The sequence below is a fragment of the Ictalurus punctatus genome, chromosome 3, assembly GCF_001660625.3.
Source record: "Ictalurus punctatus breed USDA103 chromosome 3, Coco_2.0, whole genome shotgun sequence".
Lineage (NCBI taxonomy): Eukaryota > Metazoa > Chordata > Actinopteri > Siluriformes > Ictaluridae > Ictalurus > Ictalurus punctatus.
Window position 1 is genome coordinate 13,397,154 of NC_030418.2, and position 15,768 is coordinate 13,412,921.

Here is a 15,768-nt window from a genome sequence, read left to right on the forward strand (position 1 = left end):
AGAAGCACGGTAGTGGAAATGTTATGATTTGGGGATGCTTCGCTGCCTCCGGGACTGGACAGCTTGCACCTATTGATTGAACTATGAATTCTGAATCATATCAAAAAGTGCTTGAAGATAATGTGAGGCCATCTACCCGAAAGTTGAAGTTGAACCGAAAGTGGACCTTTCAACAGGATAATGATCCTAAGCACACAAGAAATGGAGGGTGATGGAATGGCCTAGTCAAAGCCTGGATTTGAATCCCATTGAAATGTTGTGGGGGGATTTGAAACAGACAGTACATGCAAGAAAACCCTCAAACATCTTGCAACTGAAAGAATATTTCATGGAAGAGTGATCAAAAATTCCAGCAAGCCTGGTGGACAATTATGCAAAACACCTACAAGAGGTTATTTCTGCTAAGGGGGGCAATACTAACTTCTGAGGCCAAGGGTGTACTTACTTTTTCCACAGAAGAATTTCACATCTATTGATATTTCTGTTGAATGAATGATTGAAAAAGCTCATTTTTTGTGGTTTCATTCAAAAATATACATTTTATTAATAGGCACTGTTTCAAAGAGGATCAAATGATTGCTTCTCCAAATATGTCAAGCCAACAATCTACATGGGGTGTACTTATTACTTACTTTTTTCACATGACTGTATATATATATATATATATATATATATATATATATATATATATATATATATATATATATATATATATATATATATACACACACACACACCAATATACTATGTATATACTACGTACACACAAACTGTACGAACAAGGCAGCCCAGCATTTATAACATGCTTTAGTTTTCAAATAAATGGGCAAAACAAGTAACCTTGGAATGTAGAATCATAGTTGGTGCTAAGCGTGCCAGATCTAGCTGCCTAACAGCGCTAAGCGTGCCAGATCTAGTTGCCTGGTTTTTCACGCACAGTTGTTTCAAGTGTTTACAGAGTATGCGAGAAGTGCAAAAAGTACAAGTGATATAGAGTGTAGAGAATTGTACAAGCAGACAGAATCACAAATTATATCCTGATTCAATACTGAGGTGCAGAATGGGTTGACCATAAAGATGAAGACCAAGTCAGGTGAAGAACAAGAAAGCGGGTAAAAGTCACCTGGGTTAACAATTCCAGATTCGCTCTGTGTCATGCCGATACGGATGGATCACGATTTGGAGCAAGCAACATGGTCCATAGAGTCATGCTGTTTGGTCTGAACAGTACAGATCTGTGTTTACAGTGTGAGGGCTTGGGGGAATGTTTTCCTTACATCTTTGAATGTCTCAGTATGTCAGAACAAGTTCAACTTTATGGCTACAGTTTATTCCCATTTGTTTGTCACAAGGCATCACCGAGTGTCACAAATGGTTCATTGCTTATTGTGGCCTGCGTAGTCTCAGGATCCAAACATTTATGGCATGAGGTGGAAAGGACTGTATAACCATGCCAATAACTCCAATGCCAGGCTTTTCTATGTGATACAACTTTCCTGCACAGCACACCAAGTTCATTCCTGACAAACTCATGTTATTCTGAAAACTTAAGGGATGTTATCAATACTGCTTCCAATAAAAAAAAAAAAGAGAAGAAATATTGAATAGGAAAATAGTTGCTTTTATGTACACTTGCCTGACAAATACAATCCCCTCACAACTGGTGGAATTAAAACAGTTATTAGCGGACCAAGACTATCTATTCTCAAACCTAATGCAGAACCAGCAGCAAGCTTGAACAGTGAAACACAGATTTTTTGAGTCAATATTTCATTAGCTATATCGATAAATACAGGCCTGACTGGTGGTTGCTAAAATATTCACTCCGTATCGCAAGCTCTTGATCTAAATGAATGTTGTAATCCACACGTGCACACACATATACACAAACACATCGAACACCAGCTGCCATCTTCACACACTAAAACGCTACTCGCACAGACTGCGGTCACAGTCAGCAACATATGAGTAATGATACAAAACACACAGCGCAAATGAAAAAAGCACTGACTGTCTGTAATTAAGGGTAATTATGTACCTTGCTTTAATTAGGCTGAGTAATAGGGCCATGTTCTTGCCAAGTAAAACAGGCTTTCAAAGCGCAAACAAAGGCAGCAGCTAAGTGGCAGGTAGGACTGAGGAAGGGCCTGCACTCGGAAAGCAGCTCCACAATCAGCATCGCATCCTGCAAAATAGCAACAAAAGGAGCACAAGCCACACATCATCTGCCCATGTTGCTTCTCCCACTTAGATTACTGAGCAAGGAATACATTTTACCCCTCTTTAACCCGCGCTAAACTTTGTGATTGCTGGATCAAACGTGGCTTTAGTTGAACCAGGCCATCAATGAATAGGTGCATATAGAGTAGTGTGCGAGTGTGTGTTTAAGTAAAGTAATGAGAGCTCCATCTCCTCCAGAGTGAGCATCATCTCACTAACCCTGGTGAGCAGTAGACGTCTATGCACGGTGATGGACAGCAGCCATTGTTTGATGGGGGGGTTGGGGGGGTGATTTATAGGCTGGTATCTCCAGGCGACGAGTTGCCGTGGCACTCTTGTCGCCGTGACACCAATGGACTGAAATGAAGAGAGCTCATCCCTCCCACTCAATTACTGACCCTGACAGCTTGCCATTGTCTGCGCGGCTCTATCATTAACGTCACTTATGAACTAGCACGGCATTTATAGAACAACCGGCTTAGCCAGCCACTCTCCACCACCCTCACACACACACACACTCTTACTTTCAATCCCTCCCCCCCCCCCCATACACACACATACACTACTTTCTCTCCCATAAGCACATGCTCATGCAATATACACACATACACTTACTTTCAGCTCTTCATGCACACACCCCCAAATGCACATAATCACTCTTAATCTATGCCACAAACACTGCACAAATATATAAACGTAAACCTACACTGACAAGAAGTCAGTTATAAATCCAAAATGGGCATATGACAAAATATAATGCAGTGGCATGTGCTATTGCAGGTTTAATATCGCACAAAGGCAGGGCAGGATGCAGATAAACAGAGGCATTTCTGCCTGAAAGAGACAGAAAGAGAGGGTGAGAAACATATCATACAGTCATTTTTTTACCAGTGTGATTGAAACAGGGTGAAGGCTGTGGCAGCTCTAGCCATTGCACTGTTTGCATTCATTCTGGCAAACAGACTAAATAAGTACACCATCATCTGTGGGCTAGCAGTGTGATTAGAATGTCAAGATAAGCGAGGACACATGGCAGCCATTCACAAGCGCGAGAATGAAACCAGAGACGCCAACAATCTCCCCAATGTCACTCGTTTTTACTCTCTCTCTCTCTCTCTCTCTCTCTAACCTCGAACACACACACACACACACACACACACACACACACACACACACACACACGAGTTGTCAGTCATTCTTCTAGCCCACTGCACAATGACTGTGCATGTGCAGAGATATGATGATAGGGACTGCTAACACTGCGCTTTGATGGACAAGGCCACTGAGCCCCACATCTTTCCCAAACACAGCAAATATACTGTTCACTCTGGATTAAGAAGAATCAATTAACAGCGGATACATTTTAGGTTTGTTTTAGGTTTCCTTATGAACAAAGAACACTTTTATGGAAGAGTACAAGCGCCATTTTTAAGAATAGTAGACTCGTTTGTATGTTTGTTTGTTTGTCCTTCTGATGAATAAATGATGCTGGGACGTTCGCCAAACTGTTGTTGCCACTCACAAAGTAGGCATTAATAGTGCAGAATCTGTTCTGGTTATTTTTTTTTTATTATTTCATTCAGCCCAGATTATACCCTCCACCCAGAGGAATAACCCTCCTACATCCTTCCTCCACAAGCGCATTCTCCAGGATCTGCTCTGACAGCACAGGAAGAGAGGTATGCATGTGTGTGTGTATGTACATGTAGAGGGGAGGGAACGGGGGATCCTGCCAGGCATGGCGGAGTCCTCAAATAAATATTTCACATCTCCATCTGAATATTTTAGGGCTGACAAGCGCGTGTAAACAGAGGCAGGCAAAGTGCCCAAATCCATTCAGGAGAGACTATTAAGTCGTCAGACTCGTGCTGACAGCCACCAAGCGCTGTGGCAACACAGGCTAGTCAGCAGACAGTGGGGCATCGTTGGCAGACTGCTAATTTAACTTGTCTTTAAGAGAGAGCGGGAGAGAGGTAGAGAAACAGAGAAGAAACCAAACTTAGGATGTCACAGGCTCTGTAATACAGGTCTACAGAGTAGTGGTGCAAAGATAGACACAAAAATATGACTATAAATCTATGTGTTTGTGTGTGTGTATATCAGGTGAGATGACTCATTTGGCCCACCTGGATCCTAGGTCTGCCGTGCAAAGGCCTACCATGTATCTCGTAAAAGTCAGAGTGGGTCTAAATCATCATGTCATATCCTCACCTGGTTCATTTATAGCTGATCACCATCTTTCATTCATCTTCAGTAACTGCTTCATCCTGGTCAGTGTCGTGAGAAAATGCGTCACACAATAGTGTATATATGCACTCTGAAGCGCACCCCTCTTCATCTCCCTAAACTGGCTTCCTGTAGCCGCTCGTATCAATTTCAAGGCCTTGATGCTCACATGCAAGACCATGTCTGAACCTTACGTTCCCTCACGCAATCTGCGATCTGTTAATAACAGACGCTTAGTAGTGACTACTCAGCGTGGCTCAAAGTCCCTTTACAGAACCTTCACACTAACTGTCCCTGAGTGGTGGAATGAACTTTCAACCTCAATCCGGACCGCAGAATCTGTCAGTATCTTGAAAAAACAGCTAAAGACCCACCTCTTCTGTGAACACATAACTTAAATAAAAATTTTTAAAAAACCACCTACTCTGGCCTCTACTCTGCACACTTTGCTATTCTAGAACTCAATTATAGATCTTGTATAGTAGCACTACTTGTATTGTTCTCTGCTTGATATATATCGCTTTGCTTGTATTTCCTCATTTGTAAGTCGCCTTGGATAACAGTGTCATCTAAATGAATAAATGTAAATGTAAAATGTGCACAATTACAATATACAAGCTCATCACTAACTATCATTGCTCCCATAAGGGCTTACCAATCTTCCATATGTAAATTTATATGCAGGTTTATTTTTCCTCTCTGTGTTTGTCTGGAAATCCTCAATAACTACATCGCGTTTTCCTTTTTTATTCTGGTCTATTTCATTTTTTCCTCCCTTTCATTCCAAACCTCATCCTTGAACTCATCTGGTACAAAGAGCCGCATACTCCAACATCCATGCTCCAGCTAGACAGAGACACCCACGCTAAGACACTTTCACCTGATTCCACCCACTGCCACATCACTGCCTATGTTTTACCTGCCTGAGTTTCTAACCTTGGAGCAGACATGCTATTTCCCATTGAATTGGTATCATTTCAAAGGCGCTGCTTTTGCCTTTTACTCAACTATATACACCACTCATTTTTCAAAGCAGAGAATATGACTGCTGTAACAGGCAGCAAAGCGTGAGGTAGATATACAAGCTTTGTGTGACTATATGCGAGTGTGTTCCACAAGGCCAGCATTTTACAACCATGAATACTGAATACGGCATCATGGACAGAAAGGTAACGTAATCCGGTTTTCATTTAATACACCACTTTATAAAGCAGTATAGACGTTTAGCCACTTTCTTATATCCTTGCCAAACAGATGGCATTTGAGTGGTTCATTATTTGCCAAAAAAATGCATAGCAGTGGAACACTTAAGAAGGGGGAGCCACCATCAGGGACCTAGCTAAGATCCAGAAGCTCCATGGAGATGCGACAGTAGACAAATTCAGCCTCGGCCTATGAGGGGGAGAAAAACAAGATGGTGGTCTTGTTATGTCTTGCAAACCATTTTCTATATCTATTCAAAAAAAAGTCCTGCTTCTCTAAAGGAATTCCATTTAGAAGAGAGGCAAAGAAGGCTTGACTCCTTACCGTGATGCAATAATTTTGTGTGAGGATTGTGCGATTGTGTACATGTATGAATGAGTGTGAAGAACCGGCATCTGTATGACTGTCAAAACCACCTCTTAATTATTCAAATGGATTTTACTACAAATACTGGGGGCGGTGAACATACAGGGGACATTCCAGGCCTATGTGCTTGCTCGCTAGCCATCTCTTTGTGCATGAGGGATAGGATCTATATGATTGTGGGCCTGCATGTTGTTGTAAATGCACTGGAGGAAAAATGTGGGCTTTTGTATTGTTCGAACAAGTGTGCGTTTCGAGGACGCATGAGACGACCACCCCAGGGTCAACAGGCAGGCAGCCAATAATTTACCCACTGACAGCAAATTTCATCTGTCTACCGCCTCCATCCACTGATTATGCCATCAATACTGTGTGGATGAGAGGAGCTGACAATTGACCAGGCCTGGATCAATGCCGTCTAATAAGCATTTTGTGGAGAAGGGAGAGGGAGAAGGCAAGAGCGTGAGTCAACCAGAGATGAGTCTGATCCAATTCTGTTGTTTGGCGTCTGGTGGTGTAAGTGCGATGATTGGGGCTGTTATTGCTGGTTTAATGTTGAGCAATCAAGCTATAGTGGTCTAGATATCAACAAACATCAACAAATTGTCCCTTTTCTTCTTATACCCTCTTCTCTGACTCCGCCTGGCCTCCCAGAAACAATGGCCAAACAATCGAGCTAGGAGCGGCATTTTCACAACCCAAGGAGAGAGAATGGATAGCCACAGACAAACAGAGAAAGCCTCTTTTTGTTTTTTTTTTCTTTCCTCCACAGTGTTGTTTGCTTGAAAATGTTTTCCCACTCTTTTCTTTCTCCTCCCCATGGTTTCCACCGGACGAACTTGTCGGTCTGGATTGTGAGATAATAACACAGCCAGGTGTCGGTGGAATTGTGTGATCTGACTTTGCGTAAATCACCATGGTGGGGTTTTTCTTCTGCGCCGGTGTCATTTTCTTTTGCTCAAATTACCTTTTCCGTTGCCCTGGGGATCACACAATTGGAGGTGCTCTATGGATACTGATTGAGGCCTTTTCTTGGCGTCAACAGGCTGGCATGTATCTACCACTGTTAAAGACGGCACTTTTATTGCAGGCTATTACGCCTTAGGTATAGGAAAGGTGCTGGTGGGAAGATGGTATTGATGGACAGGTGAGTGGAGAAAAACACAATGACTCAGATTTTAGTTGAAGGAAATAAGTACAAGTTTGTATATAAGGTTGCAGTAGCCATACTAGTAAAGAGCTGGTAGAGAACACAGGTCCACAAAAGTCAGTTTTTAATGGTGCTGGACTGCCCTGGACATTTGGTTAAGAAAGCTTGATAGAAAATAAACTAAAAATGCTACCGACAAGGCTTCTCTAGTTATGTACACTGGTATTTGTTTGTCGGCCATGACTAACTTTAATGCCTCTCCCTGTGGTAGGCTCTTGATAACGAGTTCCAGCAGTGTTCAGTAGTGGACTGATGCTCCTGCCTGCTAAACGACCAACACTACTGGTTCTGGACATTCCTTCTCTCACCTAGACTCTCATTACAATTTTTATAAGTTGCTAGCGGGGAAGGAGCCACCGCATATCCAATTACAAACCTTGCTGCATTGTGACAAAGTCCCCAACCCCGTCCCCATCTCCTCCCTCTGTCCGGCTGAACGTCTGCCCCTTTCTATTGTCAGTGTCAGAGAACGAAAGCCTGATTTGTGCATGCTTAATTCTTAAAAAGTGTGAACAATGACATCATTCAGAGACAACGGGCCAAGGGTGTGACACTGGACAAATATCCCCAAGCCTACTGCTAAATTAATCTATATGTAGAAGTGGAAACGTCATCTATATAAGCGAATTGCACGACTAACAAGATAAACCCAGGATGTCAAAGCCGAGGCAAGATTAAAGATCACGTATCAGAGCACATTTCCATGGAGGGCCATTATGGCTCTGCGCATGCACTCATTACACACTGGAGACCAGCTGGTCTTCTCTGGATCGCTACAGAAATATGCATTTATAAATAAATAAAGTGCTCTTAAAACTGGATTGATATGAGTCTCTTTCAGAACAGTTAATGAATGGAGATGATCTAGGAAGGTGTATCATTTACATATCACATTGCAAATTACTTTTATTACATAAACCTAGATCTTGGCTGAAGAGAAGAATGGCAGAGCTCACGCAACGGGAGCAGACAAATACATACATAGAGCATGAAAATATGATGAGATAATATTAATATTGTGATAAATCTGAGATATCACAGATCTTGTGGCTATAAAATGATTGATTACAAACTCACTGGAAGCAGCAGATTTGATCAAATTTTGTGGTTACATTTTTCAAAGAATAAAATGTTCAAAGACTTTTACATATTTGTATTTTTTTCTCCTTTTCATCATTTTTTTTTTAAATGCAGTTTTTTTAAACTCACTTTGTGAGTGTATATCACAATACATATTATTTTTCATAGAAATAAGAGAATTGTGATATGATATTTTTGTCACATCGCCCATCCCATAATTTATTCTACAACCAAAAACCTCTCTCAATAATGTCTTCCAGATTAGAAACCACAGTGAAGCTTTTGCTGTTTCTCAAAAACACAGGTCATTGCCCATTTTTCAGGCAAGCTGTCAGAGTATGCACTGCACAGGCAGACAACCACTCATGGTGAGGAGCTTGACGGACAGGCAATCCCTCTGCCTAGACTAACAGGTGATTCAGTTATCGCCGAAAGTCATTTATCTAACATGCGTGGTGCAATCCTTCAATCTGTGAGAAAGACCTGAGATGACAGAAAGAGAGCAAGAGGGGTGAAAGCAGAATCAGGCAGACAGAGAGAGAGAGAGAGAGAGAGAGAGAGAGAGAGAGAGAGAGAGAGAGAGGACGATCAAGAGAACTGCTGACATTTTATGCAAGGCCTCCTCCCACTGAATAAGAAGAGAGACTGATTATACACTATTATATCTGTGGGGGACACAACCTCTTGGCCTAATCTGGCCAGCAATTGAGCCTGTGCAAATAGAGTGAGGGCAGAGGAGAGAGAAAGAGAGAGAGAGAGAGAGAGAGAGAGAGAGAGAGAGAGAGAGAGAGAGAGAGAGAAACAGCCAGACATTATAAAAACACTAGGAAAGGCTAGTTGTAATAGATCAAATTTTAAACGTGAAAGAACTGGCTAGACTTGACGAGATATATCCAGACTCTAAAAGACCTCCTCCCCTTATAGTAATTCATCCAGAACATCATTCATCACCTACACAGAATAAAGCACTGACAAGATAGGGTTAGGGTTAGTAGGGTTGTAAAACTTGCACAATCAAGTCACCATACTAATATACTAACAATTTAACTAATAAGTCAATAACTAGATGATTTACTGAAATACATCACTCTATCTAACATACTGAAGGCGAGGATGTGAAAGGAAGAAAGATGACCTACATGTGGTTAGCACGTTCACCTCACACCTCCAGGGTCGGGGGTTCGATTCCCACCGTGGCCCTGTGTGTGCGGAGTTTACATGTTCTCCCCGTGCTGTGGGGTTTCCTCCGGGTACTACGGTTTCCTTCCCCAGTCCAAAGACATGCATGGTAGACTGATTGGCATGTCCAAAGTGTCCGTAGTGTATGAATGGGTGTGTGAATGTGTATGTGATTTTGCCCTGCGATGGATTGGCACCCTAATAGAAGATTGGTATATATTTTCAATTAATTATATATGTTTTTTGCATTCATTTTAAACTTCAGTATGAACCCTGTCGGACTTACAAGACATAAAATTGGAAATGCATGTGATGATGCAGGCTTGATTTTAAAACTCCCATCCATCCACGGTCGCTTGGAGCCTATACCAGGGGACTCCCTGGACGAGGTGCCAACCTATCACAGGACACAATCTCACACACTAAGGACAATTTAGAGATGCTAATCAGCCTACACGTCTTTGGACTGTGGGAGGAAACCGGAGTACCCAGAGGAAATCCAGGGAGAACATGCAAACTTCGTGCACATAGGGCAGAAGCGGGATTCGAACCCTCAACCACAGAGGTGCGAGGCAAACATGCTAACCACTTAGCAGACGCTTTTATCCATAGCGACTTACAAATGAGAAAGATACAAGCAACTTATACTTAGGACAGGCCCTGTATAGAATATATTACAACGTAGCAAACATAGGGAATGCATCAGGAAACTGGAATACCTGGAGGAACTCCCCAAGGCATGGGTAGAACATGCAAACTCCATGCATACATAGCAGAAGCTGGATTTGAACCCCCAACCATGGAGGTGCGAGGCAAACACACTAAGCACCAAGTCAAATTTTAAAACTTCTTATCACTTAATAACCAGGCTGGCTCTAAGCAATAATAGTTCACTTATACTTAGGACAGGCCCTGTATAGAACATTACAATGTAGGGAATGCATCATGACCCGCGACCCTGAAGAAGGAGTAAGCGGTAGAAGATGGATGGATGGATGGATGGAATGCATCATGATGTAGGGAACCACAGCTTTGAAGAAAGACAGAAAGACAACAAAAGCGCACACGTGAATTTCCACACAAGCTCCGTGTGTCCAAATCAGATTGGAGAAATGTAGCAGCATCAGTTTTCCAATACATTCAACCATACACATCTGTCCCAACCACCTGTCTCAGAGAGAACTGTTCTCCCAAAACAAACAGAATTCATTTTGTGCCCAAATTAGCTCTCACCCCTACTGTCATAGGCCAATCACAGATCCTCCATTTCTCACTCTCTCTCTCTCTCTCACACACACACACACACACACACCCACAGACGCTACTAATTCAGTAGAAGGATATGGACAGGGGAGAATATAGTTTTATATAAAGACCTGATTTGGCTCTCAATCACATACCGAAAACGACATCAACACACATGTACAGTAAACGTAGGACTTGGTGTTTTTTTTTTCTCTGTTCACATTCAACCTACAGGATTGTAAGGATGCCATTTTCGCCTAAAGTGAACCGACGTTTAAGCAAATTGTCCTCCAGCAACACAATTTCTGCTGCCATTACTTCGGGATATACTAATTCGGCTGTCTGACGTGCCTGAATATTCACCAGCCCATAAAAAGAACAGGCCAAGAGAGAATAAATGAGGGTTTAATTAGGCTTAATTTGGCCTGATTTCCCCTCATTACCACGGTGCGTGTGTCAGTCAGGCGCGGGTGCGGAGGTGAGGGGTCACCGAGAGAGTGCCGCTTGGTACTCTTCCACACGGTGAACACATTCTTCCCAGACAGCTAGTTTGTCATACGCTGTGACACCTGGACGTAGAGAGCCGACAACTCAAACACTGCCTTTATTATCCTGCTCAAATACACTCTCCCTATCGGTGTGCTCTATCTTTTTCCTCACACACACAGCTTTTGCTTTCTTATATATTCTTACACAGCTTCCACTGTGTCTGTTTAACTGTACATGCATGCGTGCACACACAAACACACACACACACATTCACACTGTCCATAATCTCTCCTCAAACACATGCCTGTCTGACCTCTTCCTCAATTTTTGGAGTGTGTTCCTACTTCCTCCTGGTCTGTCAGTCACAGCTCTGACATCTTCACATCATCTCCCTGTATACTAGAGAGTTCACAACTGGAGAAAAAGCTGTCACAGTTTATTATTCATTCATTCATTCATTTGTTCATCTTTAGTCCTGCCCAGGGTCACGATGAATACTGGGCCTGAATTCACACACTTGTTTACATCTAGGGCCAAATTATTATAACAAATCCACTTACTGGAATGTTGTTGTTGTTTTGTTTTGGGTTTTTTTTTAGGTGAGAGGAAACAGAACACCCTAGAAGAAATGTACATGGACCCAGAGAAAACATACAAAAAAAATCCACAGACATTAACCCAAGCACAAGACTGACCCTGGGACCCTGACCCTGGAGCTGAGAGGTGACAACGCTACCCATCATACCACAGCAAGATTTAGTAACCAATCATTTTAAAGCGTTTCTATACCTGTAATCGTCATCATATAATGCCAAAGATAACTTGTGACAGGATCATGGATTTGTCTACGTTCTTGAGATCAGGTTTCTACTTACATTTTCAGGTTTCTACTACCACTGCGGCAGTGGTGGCTTGGCTTGACTCTGGGTTAATAATCGGAAGGTCAGGGGTTCAAGCCCCAGTACTGCCAAGCTGCCACTTTTGGCCCAAACCCTCTCTGCTCCAGGGGCGCTATATCATGGCTGACCCTACACTCTGACCCCAACTTGCTAACATGATGGGGTATGCGAAAAAAATTTTTTCACTCTGCTGTAATGTATATGTGATTAATAAATACTCATTATCATTATTTTCCTGACACGAATATTAGCTTCACCTCTCTGGCTAGTACACAGCTGCTCAGCTTGGATTATTAGGTAACCAATGAAGTGAATTTTCTTGACATTCTCTCCTCAAAGTTTAGTGATCCTGTACTTAATCCTCGGCAAACAAACGCACCAAAGAACAGCAAACAGCATAACAAGTCCGGTAATTCTTAAGCAAACACGCATGCACACTACACCCACGCACCCTCACACAGCGAACTTTCAGTGACCCTCAGATCAGGAAGCTTGAACTCTATGTGGCATACCCATACACAGACTCATACCAGCTAATCCTATTTCAGAAATGCCGTGGCACCTAAAGTCCTTGATTAAGAAAGGCCTGTGTATAGCAGGGTAAGATGGCTTTTGATATTACCCACCTCGGCAGTACAAAATCTGCCTTAGTTAAATCTGCACAGTAAAAGCCTCCAACATATGCTGTCGGACACAAAGTTGCTCTAAAGCCTCTTACACACCTACTGTACAATCTGTTTTCCTCACCCGCTGCAGTCATGAGACAGAGTGCCTGGTTTAACTAATCTTTGTCTCTAGCCAGTGGGAAATTGCTCAAATAGTTACGAATCCACAAGAAATAAAAAAATATATAGATTTTTTTTAAAAAAAACACCCATACCCGTGACTTTTTTGAGTTATGTCTTGATGCACACATTTAGACTCCAGCTCTCCAGGAGAGGAGCTTGGCACCCCTCAGCTATGCTCTCCACCTAGCATAAGACATCCACTACAAAGGCCTGTACGTAAGATGGTTGTGCCCTCATAAAAATGACACAGGTCCTGACATTGTGTGTTCAAGTCCTCCTGGGAAGTTTATATTTAGGATTTGGGAAGTTGTAATTACGACGTCAGGTGCGTTCAAGTCACTTTGGTCGGAGCAAGATGGCGGCGTACCTTCTCTTCATTAACTACAAATGATACAATGATTTTTAACTCTACTTCTAGAAAATTAAGAACAAAGAGTCAGGTGTGTTTCGCATTTGTAAATGTTTTCAATCGATTTATGAAGCCACTGTAAACTTCATCATTATGGTATTTGTACATTGCTACCTGTGCAGGTAATTTTTTTTTTAGCTTGTTGTACTGTAAATAAAAAAGCCTGACAATAACTAGCTGCGTACAAGCTACCTAACACATAATAACTGAAGTCAGCTTCTGAGATGAGTAAACATTCGATTTCAACAAATTTACCGTCAACTACAGACACTGCATCCATTGATTCCACCATGTTTTCTTACTGACACGCCTCCAACTCAGACACTCGGACCTCAGAGAAAATCCTGAGTCTCCCCACTTTTAAGCCAGTGGTCATCAACCCTGTTCTTGGAGATCTGCCTTCCTGAAGACTTCAGTTCCAACCATAATCGTTCCCACCTGAGCATCTAATCATTGCCTTAGGAAGTTCTTGACCAACTAAAACATATGAGTTCGTTTTTGCTTGGAGATGAAACCAGCAGGAAGGTAGATCTCAAGGAAGAGTGTTGGTGGCCATTGTTTTAGGCTGTGTTAAACCTGACACACCCTTGAGCATTGATGGCTCCTGTAGTTTTTGCAATGTGTCCACTCCATCATTAAACCTGTCTGCACAACTTCCCTGTTAAGCACACACACACAGACACACACACACACACACACACACACACACACACACATACATTCTGCTCATCTGCAATATAATCTACTGCCCCCTCCTGGTATTTTGTTTTTGGTAGTTATTTTGTTTTAAGGAGGCGCACAATACATGTGCATTTCACTTCAGTCACAAGCTGTAGTCTTTACTCTGATCAGTAGTTGGCATTGGTGGTGTTAGTTCTTCAACACTGGCAAGGTGTGTCGCTGGCCTAAGACTGATCTGCCTCTCTGTGTCACGCGGTGTTCTCATTCTCTCTCTGACAGATGGCTCACACTCCTACTGAACTGCTCTTGAGCACTTGTCATGCGTGTGAAAGGCTTTTATACAGAGTGATATAGTGCAGTGCTTAGAGCAAAGTGAGACAAGAACTGGAACTCGTGCGCAGTCCTGAGACAAACACACACACACATTTTTCTAGCACAATTAGTGTATTAGCTGCACAATACAATGACGTATCATATTCTTGCAATAAGTATACAGGAATACTAAAATGCAAATGTATTCAGGTTTCAGTCTCCCAGTCTCCTCTACCATAGTACTAGTGGATTCTATGGTGTGTGTGTGTGTGTGTGTGTGTGTGTGTGTGTGTGTGTGTAAGTGAGCCCCAGTCATTAGTGCTCTGAGGTTAGTCTTTAATAACACACAGGGAAGTAAACACATCATTAGCAATGTAATGAAGGCAGTGAGCCTAGTAGAGGGAGGGAGGGAGGGAGGGAGGGAGGGTTTGTGACAGGGCACATGGGTACGAGGGCACCGGGGTACACTGACAAGTTTAAGGGGCAGGACAGGGTGCTGAGCCTCACCTCTCACTGCCCTTACTGAAGCACTACACCCAGAGGGAGGGGGGACAGAGAGTGCCGCAGTGTCCTCTGCTGACTGTACTTAAACTCTTAAAGACACTAGACAGAGAGCATTAGTGATAAATAAACACCAGGGTGTGGAAATGTTGCGCAAACTTTAAAATGCATGGTGTCACTCCAACTGCCAGACATTAGATGAAGCGCACACACAGTGTTTTACACATGCAAAACGCTAAGAGAGACGATTCTCTACACTAGTAACCTCTGCACAGCTACTTTCTGCGTGTTTAGCAGGAAGCAATACAAAAATAGTGAGCATTTGTGTGGGTGACAAAGTTGCCCCTATGGAAGTCCAAAAAAAAAATTGTTCACCTTGCAACCTTCCTTACCCCTCTTTCACAAGACCAGCTAACCACTGCTTGCCAATTACGGTCATATGAATAGACGTAAAGGCTTTGGCAAATGGGTGTGGGTCAGAGGGGCCAAATGAAGGTCCGCAGGGTCCACGGACAAAATGGATGGGGCTCTTCCCTTCACGGCTGCTCATTTTGCCCAGAGAAAGGACTGCATGGAACGAGCTAGAGGAGAAAAACAGCCCAATCAGGATGGGAGATGGAGGTGGTAGTACAGAGCCTGCCAGGGTCACACACACTGAAAGCATTTCAGCTCTCTATTGTACGCTCAGAAATAGGCAGGAACCAAACAGTATGATAGGCACAGTCCACCTGTGGGGATGAGAGCTGAGCGACAGAGACACACACACACACACACACACACACACACACGCACACACACGCACACACACGCACACACACGCACACACACGCACACACACGCACACACACACATGCACACACATGCACACACATGCACACACATGCACACACATGCACACACAGAGACATACAGCTATACAGAAAGAAATGTACAAGACACAACTAAGTGCATTATGGTTAGGAA

At 42.8% G+C, this 15,768-nt stretch overlaps 1 protein-coding gene and 1 long non-coding RNA gene across 2 annotated transcripts in view; one reads left to right on the plus strand and one right to left on the minus strand.

The window, feature by feature from the left end:
- Positions 1–13,256, plus strand: part of LOC128632717 (uncharacterized) — a 36,176-nt gene extending 22,920 nt beyond the window's left edge. Inside the window, exons 2-3 of the long non-coding RNA XR_008396274.1 lie at positions 11,815–11,938; positions 12,099–13,256. This is a non-coding gene — a long non-coding RNA (uncharacterized LOC128632717). The remainder of the gene's footprint in view (positions 1–11,814; positions 11,939–12,098) is intronic.
- The window catches only part of camkmt (calmodulin-lysine N-methyltransferase), a 121,635-nt gene that overhangs the window by 53,708 nt on the left and 52,159 nt on the right, over positions 1–15,768 (minus strand). The gene's annotated exons all lie outside the window — the stretch shown is intronic.